This window comes from Tenrec ecaudatus, chromosome 12 (assembly GCF_050624435.1).
Source record: "Tenrec ecaudatus isolate mTenEca1 chromosome 12, mTenEca1.hap1, whole genome shotgun sequence".
NCBI classification, from domain to species: Eukaryota; Metazoa; Chordata; class Mammalia; order Afrosoricida; family Tenrecidae; genus Tenrec; species Tenrec ecaudatus.
In genome coordinates, this window is record NC_134541.1 from 109,335,497 (window position 1) to 109,352,678 (window position 17,182).

The 17,182-nt window shown below is 46.5% G+C and overlaps 3 non-coding genes across 3 annotated transcripts; all 3 read right to left on the minus strand.

The window, feature by feature from the left end:
- Window positions 1-2,377: 2,377 nt before the first annotated feature.
- On the minus strand, window positions 2,378-2,450 carry TRNAK-CUU (transfer RNA lysine (anticodon CUU)). The gene has a single exon. It is a non-coding gene; the product is annotated as a tRNA-Lys (tRNA).
- Window positions 2,451-6,794: 4,344 nt separating this feature from the next.
- On the minus strand, window positions 6,795-6,867 carry TRNAK-CUU (transfer RNA lysine (anticodon CUU)). The gene has a single exon. It is a non-coding gene; the product is annotated as a tRNA-Lys (tRNA).
- Window positions 6,868-11,210: 4,343 nt separating this feature from the next.
- TRNAK-CUU (transfer RNA lysine (anticodon CUU)) lies at window positions 11,211-11,283 on the minus strand. Its single transcript has one exon. It is a non-coding gene; the product is annotated as a tRNA-Lys (tRNA).
- Window positions 11,284-17,182: the final 5,899 nt, after the last annotated feature.

Genomic DNA, 17,182 nt, shown 5'->3' on the forward strand with positions numbered 1-17,182 from the left:
GTAAAGACCTTTCTTATGCACATATCCGTTTCTATGAATTTGTTTCTCTAGGAAACCCTAAAACAGTGGTCATTGAGGGCAATGCCAGCCCAAGTTTCACAGGTGGAAGAGTGGGTGTATGTGTTAGTCTGGGCACTTTAAAGAAAAAATGCACAGAAACTCATGTATAAGAGAGAGTTTCATATAAAGATTAAGTGTGCATCAAGAAAACATCCCTACCCATTGCTGCCCAAGCCCACACGTCCAACATTAACCCATACGTCTGACACCAATCCACAAGTCCTCCTAGATCTCACAAAACACACACTATAATGCTGATTGCAGGAGGAAAGTTGAGTCAGTGAGTGTGTAAGCATTTCAGCGCAGACAAGGGTCTCCACACAGCTGCTCGAGCAGCCAGGACTGCTTCAGGGTAGGTCCATGCAACTTCTCCTCAGGGATGTTTTGCAGGAAGTGAGCCTTGCCAGCTAATGCAGGGAACTGACTAAGGCAGCTACACTCTGGTCTGACCATCAGAAAGCAAGAGACCCAAGAACTAGAAAAGCCAGGTTAACCGGGCCATTTATCGCTCCATCCTTCAAATAAGCCACATGTGTGGATGGGTCAGGTTGGCACAATGAACTGATTAATTCAGTGTCACTGTTGAAGTCCCAAAAGAAAACCTGGGCTTCAATGGACTTCCTGGACTTCCTTTAGGAAACCAGCATATATCTGCTTCACCACCTTCCTGATGTCATTGTATTTGCAAGTTTCTCCAGATAGCAGATCACATGACAATGTCACATCAGGAGTGGGGTCAGCAGAAGGGCTTGCCAGTGAGCTTCCCATTCGGACCCCAGGTGGCTTTGGCAGCTCCAGTAGGTTTAGGGATGATGTCCTGGGCACACCTACAGCCTTTGCACCTTTCACAGTCTTCTGGGAGAAATGATGGCATGGACAGTGGTTATGAGTCTCTCCACAATAGCAAAGGTGTCACGGTGACCTTGACCAAAGGGGTGTCCATGCAGATGGTGGTGCAAAAGCATTGCTGACCACCTTGAAGGAGCTGCCATACTTCTCCCAATTCATGCACTTCCCAAGCATGGGCGTCTCAGCAGGAGGGGCAGCAATGATACCCTTCTGGCATCCTCCTTCAAGGGAACCCCAGCCTGTATGGTGGGAAGACAGAGTGGACTGTGCAGCATATACAGCATCAGCTTTACCCCCACTTGATGCTGGAAGCCCTGGATAACAGAGATGGGTATCCCACTGATGACACCCTTTCGTTCTCAGCCTAGATGGTGCCATTGAACTTGCCATGGAATATGTAGACCAGGTAGTTGGGGGTCAATGGAGGGGTCACAGACACTTCGCCAGAGTTAGCCCCCAAAATCAGTTGACTTTGACTATCAGGGATGGAGGTGTCAGTCCCACAAGAGGACTTGAGGGCCATTTGTTTGTTTTAAACAGCGTACGTTTAGTGTCTCTTTCAGCGAGCAAGTAGCTCTAATTCATGGAAAACGGTCCTTTAGAAGGTAAAAAAAAAATGTATGTGGTGTGGGCTCAAACCCACAACACTGGAACTTAAAACTCCAGACTCTAAAAACTAAGCTATCAAGAACCTGTCAAGTGTGTGTGGTGTTGACCTTCATCACGTGTATATGAAAAGAAATTATTTGGTGAAAACCCAAGGATTTTTCTGGAATTGCAACCATAGACGTTTCACATCCTAGGCGAGAACCATATCCCTAGACCAGTGGTTTCAACCTTCCTAATGCCATCACCTTTTAATTCAGTCCCTCATGGTGTGATGACACCCCCACAATTATAAAATTATTTTCATAGCTACTTCATATCTCTCATTTTGCTAGTGTTAGGAATCTGGTGACACCTGTGAAAGGGTCCTTCGGAACTCCCCCACCCCCCATGTGGGTTCGCGACCCACAAGTTGAGAACCGCTGCCCTAGAGCAACCTGCCACATCAACTGTTGCTTTCTGTCGCCCCTGATCAATCAAGGGAATCCACGAAACCCTGCCATCGGTCAATTCTGACTCCTAGGGACCCTCAGGATACTGTAGAACTCTCCCCGGGACAGTTTCCGAGCCTGAATTCTTTACCGGAGCAAAAAGCCTCTTTCCTCTCTCAGAGTGACTGAGGTATTCCAACTGCTGACCTGGCCACACCTCCAGAACTCTCTATGTCCACACAGTTTCACTTGGGGACTCTTAAACTCAAGAACAAAGCCTCATAGCAGCCCTATAAACGTGACCCCTTTGGGTTTCCAAGAGGGTGACACGCTCTCATGTAGAATGATTGTGGTATCGAACCTGCGACCTGGAAGATCAGAGCACAACTCATAAGCACTGCGAACACCAAGGTTTGCCATGTAAAATATTGCGCACAACGTGGGGCTCGAACCCACGACCCTGAGATTAAGAGTCTCATGCTCTACCGACTGAGCTAGCCGGGCACATATCCATCACAGTAAGTATCTAGTCACTCGTCATGTCACTTGAGCGTGACATAACTTGGGGAATGATTCCGATGTGAATCTCAGGGACAGCGCGGCTTTTCATCTCTTCAACGTCCAGCCAGCCATGCCACCCGTTGTCCCTGCTACGGAGGAGTCCGCACTCGAACTGGCTGGTTCGGCCTCGAGACCAGGCCCTCCTTCCTCCAGCTCCGCTGTCACGGGTATCGTCGCAGCTGGCCGTGGGCAAAGCGTGCCGCAAGCGACTTGAAATACAAAGACAACTCGAGCGACACCAACTGTCCTAAAGGCGACTCGCATGCCGAACCCCACGGAGACCACGGTGTCCCAGGCTCAGCCCTGGTCCGATCACCAGTGAGCAAGAGCCAGGGAGGTGGGGCTCGCAGAGCCATTAGTCTCCTTGCCCTCCAATCAAATTGCGACCTTATGGATCCCCCATGTTCTTATTGGCCAGGTTGGCACAATAAACCTACCTATCACAGCAACCAAATCACAACAGTTCACCAGGTATAGAAAGGATAATTATCTTTGCCCTTGTAGAATCACAAAGACTAACTGAAGTAAATTTGTGTTAAGCCCTCCATGAGTCCTCACCTCATCAGAGAACTGGGCCGGGACGATGTCCGCTGGGTGAAGGTTAAGGATATCAATTACCTGTATATCCTTCTCTCTTTGTGCAATCACCTGTGCTCTGGATATATATTGTTTGTATGTCAATAACCATTTTTATAAGGGACCAGATGACAAGCTCTTATCTTCAATATTTTAGTGTTTGGGCAAACGAAGTAGAGATAGGAACTCTTAAAGTGTCCGTTTCCAAATTGGTAGAACAAGGACAGCAATGAAGAACAGAGAAGTCCTGAGTCCATCAGATATCACATCACACTTCAAGAATTTACCTCTGTAGTTCAAGGCAAGATCCGGCTTTAATGTGTCTACAAAGGTCTGCCTTGTAAAGTTTGCTTTCCTGATGTGGTAATAATAAATAATTACACATAAATGCCAGGCAAAGTATGTCAGAGCTAGTGGTTGTATTCTTCAGGGGGAAACATTGTCCTCTGGACATCAGAATGTTCCTATAACTAGTCTCCGAAGAATTACATAACTAGGAAGACAGGACTTTAATATCAGTTTTGGATCTACAAGGACCTAAAGAAGAAAAAAGAACAATTACTTTCTGCTTGTTCCTAATATGTAAATGTCACTTATATATGCCCAGTAACTCAAGATAACAGCCTCGGGATTAACAACGAGCCCTCAGATATCCACCAAGCATACTATCAGGCAGCAAGATTTATTCATTCTTCCTCAAAGTGTGGGACCAGGGGGTGGAGGAAAGGGGGCAGGCCAGGGGTCAGGATGCTAATTACAAAAAATCATGAGAGAATTGTGTGACCTTGGTCTTTATGAGATATCCTTAAGTTGGCATGTGTTACCATGATCCCTTAGAGTCGCTCCATGAGGAGGGTAAGACAGGACTGGGGAAGGAACGCTTAGGGTGGAGAGAATAACCAGTCAGCTCTTTAACATTGAACTGCAGAATAATGACATCTATTTTTTGTGCTTTGTTTTGTTGTTATTGTTTTATATATATCACTTTATTATGGGATCATACAATTCTGATCACAACCTATACACACATCGATTGTGTGAAGCACATTTGTACATTCATTGCCCTCATCATTCTCAAAACATTTGCTCTCCACCTAAGCCCCTGGCAACTGCTCCTCGGCTTTCCCCCTTCTCCCCACTCCTCACTCCCTGATTAACACTTGATAATTTATAAATTATTGCTACCTCATCTCTGTTGTGTAAGCATTTCAGCCCTTGCAGGGGTCTCCACAGGGCTGCTCCAGCACCCAGGGCTGCATCGGGATAGGTACATGTGGCTTCTCCTAAGGGATGTCTTGCAGGAAGTGAGCCTTGCCAGCTAATGCAGGGAACGGGCTAATGCAACTGCATTCTGGTCCCACCATCAGAAAACAAGAGACTCAAGAACAAGAAAGGCCAGGCTCACCCAGTCATTTATTCCTCCACCCTTCAATTAACCACTCATGTCTTTATTGGCCAGTTTGGCACAATGAACTAATTAACTCTGTGTCACTGTTGAAGTCCCAAAAGAAAACCTGGACCACAGTGGACTTTCTTTAGGAAACCAGCAGATACCTGCTTCACCACCTTCCTGATCTCATTGTCTTTGGCACGTTTCTCCAGATAGAACATCAGATCCACAACCCCACATCAGGAGTGGGGACATCGGAAGGTCTTGCCAGTGAGCTTCCCATTCAGATCCGAGGTAGCTTTGGCAGCTCCAGTAGGTTTAGGGATGATGTCCTGGGCACACCTACAGCCTTTGCACCTTTCACAGTCTTCTGGGTGGCAATGATGGCATGGACAGTGGTTATGAGTCTCTCCACAATAGCAAAGGTGTCACGGTGACCTTGACAAAAGGGATGTCCATGCAATTGGTGGTGCAAAATCATTGCTGATCACCGTGAGGGAGTTGCCGTACTTCTCCTAATTCATGCACTTCCCAAGCATGGGCATCTCAGCAGGAGGGGCAGCGATGACCACCCTTCTGGCATCCTCCTTCAAGGGAACCCCAGCCCGTCTGGTTGGGAAGACAGCAGTGGACTGTGCAGCATACCCGCACTTCATATCAGCTTTACCCGCACTGGATGCTGGCAGCTCTGGACGACAGAGATGGGTATCCCACTGATGACACCCTTTCGTTCTCAGCCTTGATGGTACCATTGAACTTGTCATGAATGTAGACCATATAGTTGGGGTCAATGGAGGAGTCACAGACACTTCACTAGAGTTAGAATGAGTCATGGTGAACTGGCACCCAAATCAGTGGACTTTGAACATCAGGGATGGAGCTGTCTGTCCCACGAGAGGATTTGAGAGCCATTTGTTTGTTTTAAACACCCTGCATTCTGTGTCTCTTTCAGCAAAAGAGTAGCTCTAGTTCATGGAAAACAGACCTATAGAAGGTAAAACACTTAAATGGTGTGTGCTCAATCCCACAAGCCTGGAACATAAAACTCCATGCTCTACCAATTAAGTTATCCAGGAACCTGACAACTATGTGTGGTGCTGACCTTGATCAGATCTTTATGAACAGAAATTATTTGGTGAAAACCCAAGGATTTGTCTGGAATTCCAACCCTAGACTTGTCACATCCTAGGCAAGAACCATATCCCTAGACCAGTGGTTCTCAACCTTTCTAATGCCACCACCCTTTAATGCAATTCCTCATGTTGTGATGACACCCCCTCAACCATAAAATTATTTTGGGAGCTACGTCATAACTGTCATTTTGCTAGTGTTAGGAATCCGGTGGCCCCTGTGAAAGGGTCGTTCCACCCCCCCCCCCCAAAGGGATCGCGACCCACAGGTTGAGAACCTCTGCCCGAGAGCAACCTGCCACACCAACTGTTGCTTTCATTTTTTTTAATATTCTTTTTTTTTTCTTTTTAACGTTTTATTAGGGGCTCATACAACTCTTATCACAATCCATACATATACATACATCAATTGTATAAAGCACATCTGTACATTCCTTGCCCTAATCATTTTCTTTTTTTTTCCTTTTCTTTCTTTACATTTTATTAGGGACTCATACAACTCTTATCACAATCCACACATGTACATACATCAATTGTATAAAGCACATCCATACATTCCCTGCCCCAATCATTCTCAAGGCATTTGCTCTCCACTTAAGCCCTTTGCGTCAGGTCCTCTTTTATTTTTCCCCTCCCTCCCCGCTCCCCCCTCCCTCATGTGCCCTTGGTAATTTATACATAATTATTTTGTCATATCTTGCCCTATCCGGAGTCTCCCTTCCCCCCCTTCTCTGCCGTCCCTCTCCCAGGGAGGAGATCACATGTGGATCCTTGTAATCCAACTGTTGCTTTCTGTAGCCCCTGATAGATCAAGGGAATTCACGAAACCCTGCCATCGGTCAATTCTGAAACCTAGGGACCCTCAGCATAGTGTAGAACTCTCCCCCGGACAGTTTCCGAGGCTGAATTCTTTACCGGAGCAAAAAGCCTCTTTCCTCTCTCAGAGTGGCTGAGGGATTCCAACTGCTGACCTGTCCACACCTACAGAACTCTATGCCGACAGAGTTCCACTTGGAACCTCTTAAACTCAAAAACAGAGCCTCATAGTAGCTCTATAACCTTGACGCCCTTTGGGTTTCCAAGAGGGTGAAGCTCACATGTAGAATGATTGTGGTATCGAACTTGCACCTAGAGGATCAGAGGCAACCTCGAATGCACTACGGACACCAAGGTTTGCCATGTAAAATACTGCGCACAACGTGGGGCTCGAACCCACGACCCTGAGATTAAGAGTCTCATGCTCTACCGACTGAGCTAGCCGGGCACATATCCATCACAGTAAGTATCTAGTCACTCGTCATGTCACCTGAGCGTGACATAACTTGGGGAATGATTCCGATGTGAATCTCAGGGACAGCGCGGCTTTACATCTCTTCAACGTCCAGCCAGCCATGCCACCCGTTGTCCCTGCTACGGAGGAGTCCGCACTCGAACTGGCTGGTTCGGCCTCGAGACCAGGCCCTCCTTCCTCCAGCTCCGCTGTCACGGGTATCGTCGCAGCTGGCCGTGGGCAAAGCGTGCCGCAAGCGACTTGAAATACAAAGACAACTCGAGCGACACCAACTGTCCTAAAGGCGACTCGCATGCCGAACCCCACGGAGACCACGGTGTCCCAGGCTCAGCCCTGGTCCGATCACCAGTGAGCAAGAGCCAGGGAGGTGGGGCTCGCAGAGCCATTAGTCTCCTTGCCCTCCAATCAAATTGCGACCTTATGGATCCCCCATGTTCTTATTGGCCAGGTTGGCACAATAAACCTACCTATCACAGCAACCAAATCACAACAGTTCACCAGGTATAGAAAGGATAATTATCTTTGCCCTTGTAGAATCACAAAGACTAACTGAAGTAAATTTGTGTTAAGCCCTCCATGAGTCCTCACCTCATCAGAGAACTGGGCCGGGACGATGTCCGCTGGGTGAAGGTTAAGGATATCAATTACCTGTATATCCTTCTCTCTTTGTGCAATCACCTGTGCTCTGGATATATATTGTTTGTATGTCAATAACCATTTTTATAAGGGACCAGATGACAAGCTCTTATCTTCAATATTTTAGTGTTTGGGCAAACGAAGTAGAGATAGGAACTCTTAAAGTGTCCGTTTCCAAATTGGTAGAACAAGGACAGCAATGAAGAACAGAGAAGTCCTGAGTCCATCAGATATCACATCACACTTCAAGAATTTACCTCTGTAGTTCAAGGCAAGATCCGGCTTTAATGTGTCTACAAAGGTCTGCCTTGTAAAGTTTGCTTTCCTGATGTGGTAATAATAAATAATTACACATAAATGCCAGGCAAAGTATGTCAGAGCTAGTGGTTGTATTCTTCAGGGGGAAACATTGTCCTCTGGACATCAGAATGTTCCTATAACTAGTCTCCGAAGAATTACATAACTAGGAAGACAGGACTTTAATATCAGTTTTGGATCTACAAGGACCTAAAGAAGAAAAAAGAACAATTACTTTCTGCTTGTTCCTAATATGTAAATGTCACTTACATATGCCCAGTAACTCAAGATAACAGCCTCGGGATTAACAACGAGCCCTCAGATATCCACCAAGCATACTATCAGGCAGCAAGATTTATTCATTCTTCCTCAAAGTGTGGGACCAGGGGGTGGAGGAAAGGGGGCAGGCCAGGGGTCAGGATGCTAATTACAAAAAATCATGAGAGAATTGTGTGACCTTGGTCTTTATGAGATATCCTTAAGTTGGCATGTGTTACCATGATCCCTTAGAGTCGCTCCATGAGGAGGGTAAGACAGGACTGGGGAAGGAACGCTTAGGGTGGAGAGAATAACCAGTCAGCTCTTTAACATTGAACTGCAGAATAATGACATCTATTTTTTGTGCTTTGTTTTGTTGTTATTGTTTTATATATATCACTTTATTATGGGATCATACAATTCTGATCACAACCTATACACACATCGATTGTGTGAAGCACATTTGTACATTCATTGCCCTCATCATTCTCAAAACATTTGCTCTCCACCTAAGCCCCTGGCAACTGCTCCTCGGCTTTTCCCCCTTCTCCCCACTCCTCACTCCCTGATTAACACTTGATAATTTATAAATTATTGCTACCTCATCTCTGTTGTGTAAGCATTTCAGCCCTTGCAGGGGTCTCCACAGGGCTGCTCCAGCACCCAGGGCTGCATCGGGATAGGTACATGTGGCTTCTCCTAAGTGATGTCTTGCAGGAAGTGAGCCTTGCCAGCTAATGCAGGGAACGGGCTAATGCAACTGCATTCTGGTCCCACCATCAGAAAACAAGAGACTCAAGAACAAGAAAGGCCAGGCTCACCCAGTCATTTATTCCTCCACCCTTCAATTAACCACTCATGTCTTTATTGGCCAGTTTGGCACAATGAACTAATTAACTCTGTGTCACTGTTGAAGTCCCAAAAGAAAACCTGGACCACAGTGGACTTTCTTTAGGAAACCAGCAGATACCTGCTTCACCACCTTCCTGATCTCATTGTCTTTGGCACGTTTCTCCAGATAGAACATCAGATCCACAACCCCACATCAGGAGTGGGGACATCGGAAGGTCTTGCCAGTGAGCTTCCCATTCAGATCCGAGGTAGCTTTGGCAGCTCCAGTAGGTTTAGGGATGATGTCCTGGGCACACCTACAGCCTTTGCACCTTTCACAGTCTTCTGGGTGGCAATGATGGCATGGACAGTGGTTATGAGTCTCTCCACAATAGCAAAGGTGTCACGGTGACCTTGACAAAAGGGATGTCCATGCAATTGGTGGTGCAAAATCATTGCTGATCACCGTGAGGGAGTTGCCGTACTTCTCCTAATTCATGCACTTCCCAAGCATGGGCATCTCAGCAGGAGGGGCAGCGATGACCACCCTTCTGGCATCCTCCTTCAAGGGAACCCCAGCCCGTCTGGTTGGGAAGACAGCAGTGGACTGTGCAGCATACCCGCACTTCATATCAGCTTTACCCGCACTGGATGCTGGCAGCTCTGGACGACAGAGATGGGTATCCCACTGATGACACCCTTTCGTTCTCAGCCTTGATGGTACCATTGAACTTGTCATGAATGTAGACCATATAGTTGGGGTCAATGGAGGAGTCACAGACACTTCACCAGAGTTAGAATGAGTCATGGTGAACTGGCACCCAAATCAGTGGACTTTGAACATCAGGGATGGAGCTGTCTGTCCCACGAGAGGATTTGAGAGCCATTTGTTTGTTTTAAACACCCTGCATTCTGTGTCTCTTTCAGCAAAAGAGTAGCTCTAGTTCATGGAAAACAGACCTATAGAAGGTAAAACACTTAAATGGTGTGTGCTCAATCCCACAAGCCTGGAACATAAAACTCCATGCTCTACCAATTAAGTTATCCAGGAACCTGACAACTATGTGTGGTGCTGACCTTGATCAGATCTTTATGAACAGAAATTATTTGGTGAAAACCCAAGGATTTGTCTGGAATTCCAACCCTAGACTTGTCACATCCTAGGCAAGAACCATATCCCTAGACCAGTGGTTCTCAACCTTTCTAATGCCACCACCCTTTAATGCAATTCCTCATGTTGTGATGACACCCCCTCAACCATAAAATTATTTTGGGAGCTACGTCATAACTGTCATTTTGCTAGTGTTAGGAATCCGGTGGCCCCTGTGAAAGGGTCGTTCCACCCCCCCCCCAAAGGGATCGCGACCCACAGGTTGAGAACCTCTGCCCGAGAGCAACCTGCCACACCAACTGTTGCTTTCATTTTTTTTAATATTCTTTTTTTTTTCTTTTTAACGTTTTATTAGGGGCTCATACAACTCTTATCACAATCCATACATATACATACATCAATTGTATAAAGCACATCTGTACATTCCTTGCCCTAATCATTTTCTTTTTTTTTCCTTTTCTTTCTTTACATTTTATTAGGGACTCATACAACTCTTATCACAATCCACACATGTACATACATCAATTGTATAAAGCACATCCATACATTCCCTGCCCCAATCATTCTCAAGGCATTTGCTCTCCACTTAAGCCCTTTGCGTCAGGTCCTCTTTTATTTTTCCCCTCCCTCCCCGCTCCCCCCTCCCTCATGTGCCCTTGGTAATTTATACATAATTATTTTGTCATATCTTGCCCTATCCGGAGTCTCCCTTCCCCCCCTTCTCTGCCGTCCCTCTCCCAGGGAGGAGATCACATGTGGATCCTTGTAATCCAACTGTTGCTTTCTGTAGCCCCTGATAGATCAAGGGAATTCACGAAACCCTGCCATCGGTCAATTCTGAAACCTAGGGACCCTCAGCATAGTGTAGAACTCTCCCCCGGACAGTTTCCGAGGCTGAATTCTTTACCGGAGCAAAAAGCCTCTTTCCTCTCTCAGAGTGGCTGAGGGATTCCAACTGCTGACCTGTCCACACCTACAGAACTCTATGCCGACAGAGTTCCACTTGGAACCTCTTAAACTCAAAAACAGAGCCTCATAGTAGCTCTATAACCTTGACGCCCTTTGGGTTTCCAAGAGGGTGAAGCTCACATGTAGAATGATTGTGGTATCGAACTTGCACCTAGAGGATCAGAGGCAACCTCGAATGCACTACGGACACCAAGGTTTGCCATGTAAAATACTGCGCACAACGTGGGGCTCGAACCCACGACCCTGAGATTAAGAGTCTCATGCTCTACCGACTGAGCTAGCCGGGCACATATCCATCACAGTAAGTATCTAGTCACTCGTCATGTCACCTGAGCGTGACATAACTTGGGGAATGATTCCGATGTGAATCTCAGGGACAGCGCGGCTTTACATCTCTTCAACGTCCAGCCAGCCATGCCACCCGTTGTCCCTGCTACGGAGGAGTCCGCACTCGAACTGGCTGGTTCGGCCTCGAGACCAGGCCCTCCTTCCTCCAGCTCCGCTGTCACGGGTATCGTCGCAGCTGGCCGTGGGCAAAGCGTGCCGCAAGCGACTTGAAATACAAAGACAACTCGAGCGACACCAACTGTCCTAAAGGCGACTCGCATGCCGAACCCCACGGAGACCACGGTGTCCCAGGCTCAGCCCTGGTCCGATCACCAGTGAGCAAGAGCCAGGGAGGTGGGGCTCGCAGAGCCATTAGTCTCCTTGCCCTCCAATCAAATTGCGACCTTATGGATCCCCCATGTTCTTATTGGCCAGGTTGGCACAATAAACCTACCTATCACAGCAACCAAATCACAACAGTTCACCAGGTATAGAAAGGATAATTATCTTTGCCCTTGTAGAATCACAAAGACTAACTGAAGTAAATTTGTGTTAAGCCCTCCATGAGTCCTCACCTCATCAGAGAACTGGGCCGGGACGATGTCCGCTGGGTGAAGGTTAAGGATATCAATTACCTGTATATCCTTCTCTCTTTGTGCAATCACCTGTGCTCTGGATATATATTGTTTGTATGTCAATAACCATTTTTATAAGGGACCAGATGACAAGCTCTTATCTTCAATATTTTAGTGTTTGGGCAAACGAAGTAGAGATAGGAACTCTTAAAGTGTCCGTTTCCAAATTGGTAGAACAAGGACAGCAATGAAGAACAGAGAAGTCCTGAGTCCATCAGATATCACATCACACTTCAAGAATTTCCCTCTGTAGTTCAAAGCAAGGCTGGGCTTTAATGTGTCTACAAAGGTCTGCCTTGTAAAGTTTGCTTTCCTGACGTGGTAATAATAAATAATTACACATAAATGCCATGCAAACTAGGCCAGAAGAAGTGGTTGTATTCTTCAGGGGGAAACATTGTCCTCTGGACATCAGAATGTTCCTATAACTAGTCTCCGAAGAATTACATAACTAGGAAGACAGGACTTTAATATCAGTTTTGGATCTACAAGGACCTAAAGAAGAAAAAAAGAATAATTACTTTCTGATTGTTCATAATATGTAAATGTCACTTATATATGCCCAGTAACTCAAGATAACAGCCTCGGGATTAACAATGAACCCTCAGATATCCACCAAGCATACTATCAGGCAGCAAGATTTATTCATTCTTCCTCAAAGTGTGGGACCAGGGGGTGGAGGGAAGGGGGCGGGCCAGGGGTCATGATGCTAATTACAAAAAATCATGAGAGAATTGTGTGACCTTGGTCATTATGAGATGTCCTTAAGTTGGCATGTGTTACCATGATCCCTTAGAGTCGCTCCATGAGGAGGGTAAGACAGGACTGGGGAAGGAACGCTTAGGGTGGAGAGAATAACCAGTCAGCTCTTTAACATTGAACTGCAGAATAATGACATCTATTTTTTGTGCTTTGTTTTGTTGTTATTGTTTTATATATATCACTTTATTACGGGATCATACAATTCTGATCACAATCCATAAACACATCGATTGTGTGAAGCACATTTGTACATTCATTGCCCTCATCATTCTCAAAATAATTGCGCTCCACCTAAGCCCCTGGCAACTGCTCCTCAGCTTTCCCCCTTCTCCCCACTCCTCACTCCCTGATTAACACTTGATAATTTATAAATTATTGCTACCTCATCTCTGTTGTGTAAGCATTTCAGCCCTTGCAGGGGTCTCCACAGGGCTGCTCCAGCACCCAGGGCTGCATCGGGATAGGTACATGTGGCTTCTCCTAAGGGATGTCTTGCAGGAAGTGAGCCTTGCCAGCTAATGCAGGGAACGGGCTAATACAACTGCACTCTGGTCCCACCATCAGAAAACAAGAGACTCAAGAACAAGAAAGGCCAGGCTCACCCAGTCATTTATTCCTCCACCCTTCAATTAACCACTCATGTCTTTATTGGCCAGTTTGGCACAATGAACTAATTAACTCTGTGTCACTGTTGAAGTCCCAAAAGAAAACCTGGACCACAGTGGACTTTCTTTAGGAAACCAGCAGATACCTGCTTCACCACCTTCCTGATCTCATTGTCTTTGGCACGTTTCTCCAGATAGAACATCAGATCCACAACCCCACATCAGGAGTGGGGACATCGGAAGGTCTTGCCAGTGAGCTTCCCATTCAGATCCGAGGTAGCTTTGGCAGCTCCAGTAGGTTTAGGGATGATGTCCTGGGCACACCTACAGCCTTTGCACCTTTCACAGTCTTCTGGGTGGCAATGATGGCATGGACAGTGGTTATGAGTCTCTCCACAATAGCAAAGGTGTCACGGTGACCTTGATAAAAGGGATGTCCATGCAATTGGTGGTGTAAAAGCATTGCTGACCACCTTGAGGGAGTTGCCATACTTCTCCCAATTCATGCACTTCCCAAGCATTGGTGTATCAGCAGGATAACAGCGATGACCACCCTTCTGGCATCCTCCTTCAAGGGAACCCCAGCCCGTCTGGTTGGGAAGACAGCAGTGGACTGTGCAGCATACCCGCACTTCATATCAGCTTTACCCGCACTGGATGCTGGCAGCTCTGGACGACAGAGATGGGTATCCCACTGATGACACCCTTTCGTTCTCAGCCTTGATGGTGCCATTGAATTTGCCATGGAATGTGTAGACCATATAGTTGGGGTCAATGGAGGAGTCATAGACACTTCACCAGAGTTAGAATGAGTCATGGTGAACTGGCACCCAAATCAGTGGACTTTGAACATCAGGGATGGAGCTGTCTGTCCCACGAGAGGATTTGAGAACCATTTGTTTTTGTTTTTTCTTGTTTTTTTTTATTTTAACAATTTATAGGGGCTCATACAATTCTTTTCACAGTTCATACATATACATACATCAATTGTATAAAGCACATCTGTACAGTCTTTGCCCTAATCATTTTTTTCTCTTTTCTTCTTTTACATTTTATTAGGGACTCATACAACTCTTACCACAATCCATACATATACATACATCAATTGTATAAAGCACATCCATACATTCCCTGCCCCAATCATTCTCAAGGCATTTGCTCTCCACTTAAGCCCCTTGCATCAGGTCCTCTTTTTTTTCACCCCTCCCTCCCCTTTCCCCCCTCCCTCATATGCCCTTGGTAATTTATACATCGTTATTTTCTCATATTTTGCCCTATCCGGAGTCTCCCTTCCCCCTTTCTCTGCTGTCCCTCTCCCAGGGAAGAGGTCACATGTGGATCCTTGTAATCAGTTCCCCCTTTCCAACCCACTCACCCTCCACTCTCCCAGCATCGTCCCTCACACCCTTGGTCCTGAAGGTATCATCCACCCTGGATTCCCTGTACCTCCAACCCTCATATGCACCAGTGTACAGCCTCTGTCCTATCCAGCCCTGCAAGGTAGAATTCGGATCATGGTAGTTGGGGGGTGGAAGCATCCAGGATCTGGGGGAAAGCTGTGTTCTTCATCGATGCTACCTCACACCCTAATTAACCCATCTCCTCTCCTAAACCCCTCTATGAGGGGATCTCCATTGGTCAACACTTGGGCCTTGGGTCTCCACTCTGCACTTCCCCCTTCATTTAATATGATATATATATACATATATACACATACATATATACATATACACATACATACACACACTTATATCTTTTTTTTTTTTTGCATGATGCCTTATACCTGGTCCCTTGGGCACCTCGTGATCGCACTGGCCAGTGTGCTTCTTTCATGTGGGCTTATTTGCTTCTGAGCTAGATGGCCGCTTGTTCACCTTCAAGCCTTTAAGACCCCAGACACTATCTCTTTTGATAGCCGGGCACCATCAGCTTTCTTCACCACATTTGCTTATGCACCCATTTGTCTTCAGCGATCCTATCATGGAGGTGTGCAGTCAATGATATGATTTTTTGTTCTTTGATGCCTGGTAACTGATCCCTTTGGGACCACTCGATCACACAGGCTGGTGTGTTCTTCCATGTGGACTTTGTTGCTTCTGAGCTAGATGGCCGCTTGTTTATCTTCAGGCCTTTAAGACCCCAGTCACTATCTCTTTTGATAGCCGGGCACCATCAGCTTTCTTCACCACATTTACTTGTTCACCCACTTTGGCTCCAGCCGTTGTGTCGGGAGAGTGAGCATCATAGAGTTCCAATTTAATAAAAGAAGGTATTCATGCATTGAGGGAGTTTTTGAGTAGAGGCCCAAGGTCCTTCCGCCACCTTAATACTTGACCTATAAATATAGACACATAGATCTATTTCCCCATCCTCCTATATATATTTGCATGTACATGTCTATGTCTAGACCTCCATGAATGCCCTTTGTCTCCTAGCTCTTTCCTCCATCTCCCTTGACTTTCCTCCTGCCCTACTACCATGCTTCATCGCCACCTGGGCTAGAGTATACCTCTTCTCTAAGCAACCTTACCCTTGATCATTTCCCACCAGGCCTGCCACTCCCCCTTCTCTACCATTTGGGGTCCCATGTTTTTCCCTTGTCCCTGGGTTTGTTAACACCACTTCCTTACCTCCCCTACCCCCCACCCCAAGTCCCCCCGGAACTGTCGGTCCCGTTGTTTTTCATCCAGATAGTTCATCCAGCCTGTCCTATTCAGACAGACCTGTGGAGTCACTAACATGCACGAAAACTAGACAGAGGAAAACAAAGCAACAGTATACAACCAGACAACAAAACAACAAAAACAAACCACTGACAAAGAACAGAACAAAACAGTTCACAAGAGAAAAGCTTGTAGTTAGTTCAGGGATCGTTTGCTGGCCCTTAGGAGCGTTTTCCAGTCCATTCTGTTGGGGCACCACGCCCTGGCCCCAAAGTCCACTTTCAGCATTCCCTGGGGACCTTTCCACTCCATTCCCTTGCTGTTCCGCTGCACTCCCCCAGTGATTTGCCTCGGTGTGGTGGGATCAGGTCAGGTGCAATTCCCACACTGTGTCTCCGGTGCTGTCCCCTGTATCGCCCTTAGTCACTGAGGGGCATCATGTCTCATAGTGGGGCCAGCCATGTTGTTCTCTCTGTGGACTGGCTGCTCTACTCAGGAACATCATCATCACGGCCTGGTGGGCCAGGCTGTGCTCCACTCTCTCCTCCTGCCCCTTCATCTGCTCCTGTGTGCTCTGATCAAATATGTCCATCTCCCAGAGCTGCAGAGTCAATGTCGTCCTTTGGAACAAATTCTTTTTGGGGGAGGGGCAGGAATCCACTTAATTTATGGTGCTGGAGCCAGCCTCCCAGACCTCTCCACCGGTTCCCTCCTCCACGCCGGGATATTGCATTCACACCTTGCGACACTGGGTTAATGTCTGGTCCCACTTTCCCTGTGGAGATATAAACAATACCCTCCCCTTGGGTGGATTAATGCCCCATGACCCCACTACCCTTTTCTTCCTTGTATTCATCATTTTGTTTTCCTTTCCCCACCTCCTCCACCATTGTCTACCATGTACATCCCTGGTTTTGGTCTGGTCTCTTCCATACTACACCGTCTTCCCCCCTAAAATGTTTGTATACTGTAGCTTTTTTCCCTATGCCACTTTTGCTTTTTTTTTTAAAAAAATTTTTTAATTCTTACCTCAGCGGACTCATGTTGTACTTGTCCTTTTGTGCCTGACTTACTTCGCTTAGCATGATTTCCTCCAGTTCTTCCCATGCCGCTATGTGCCTCATACGTTCATCACTGCTTTTTAGTGATGCGTAGTATTCCATTGTATGTATATACCACAGTTTTTTAATCCAA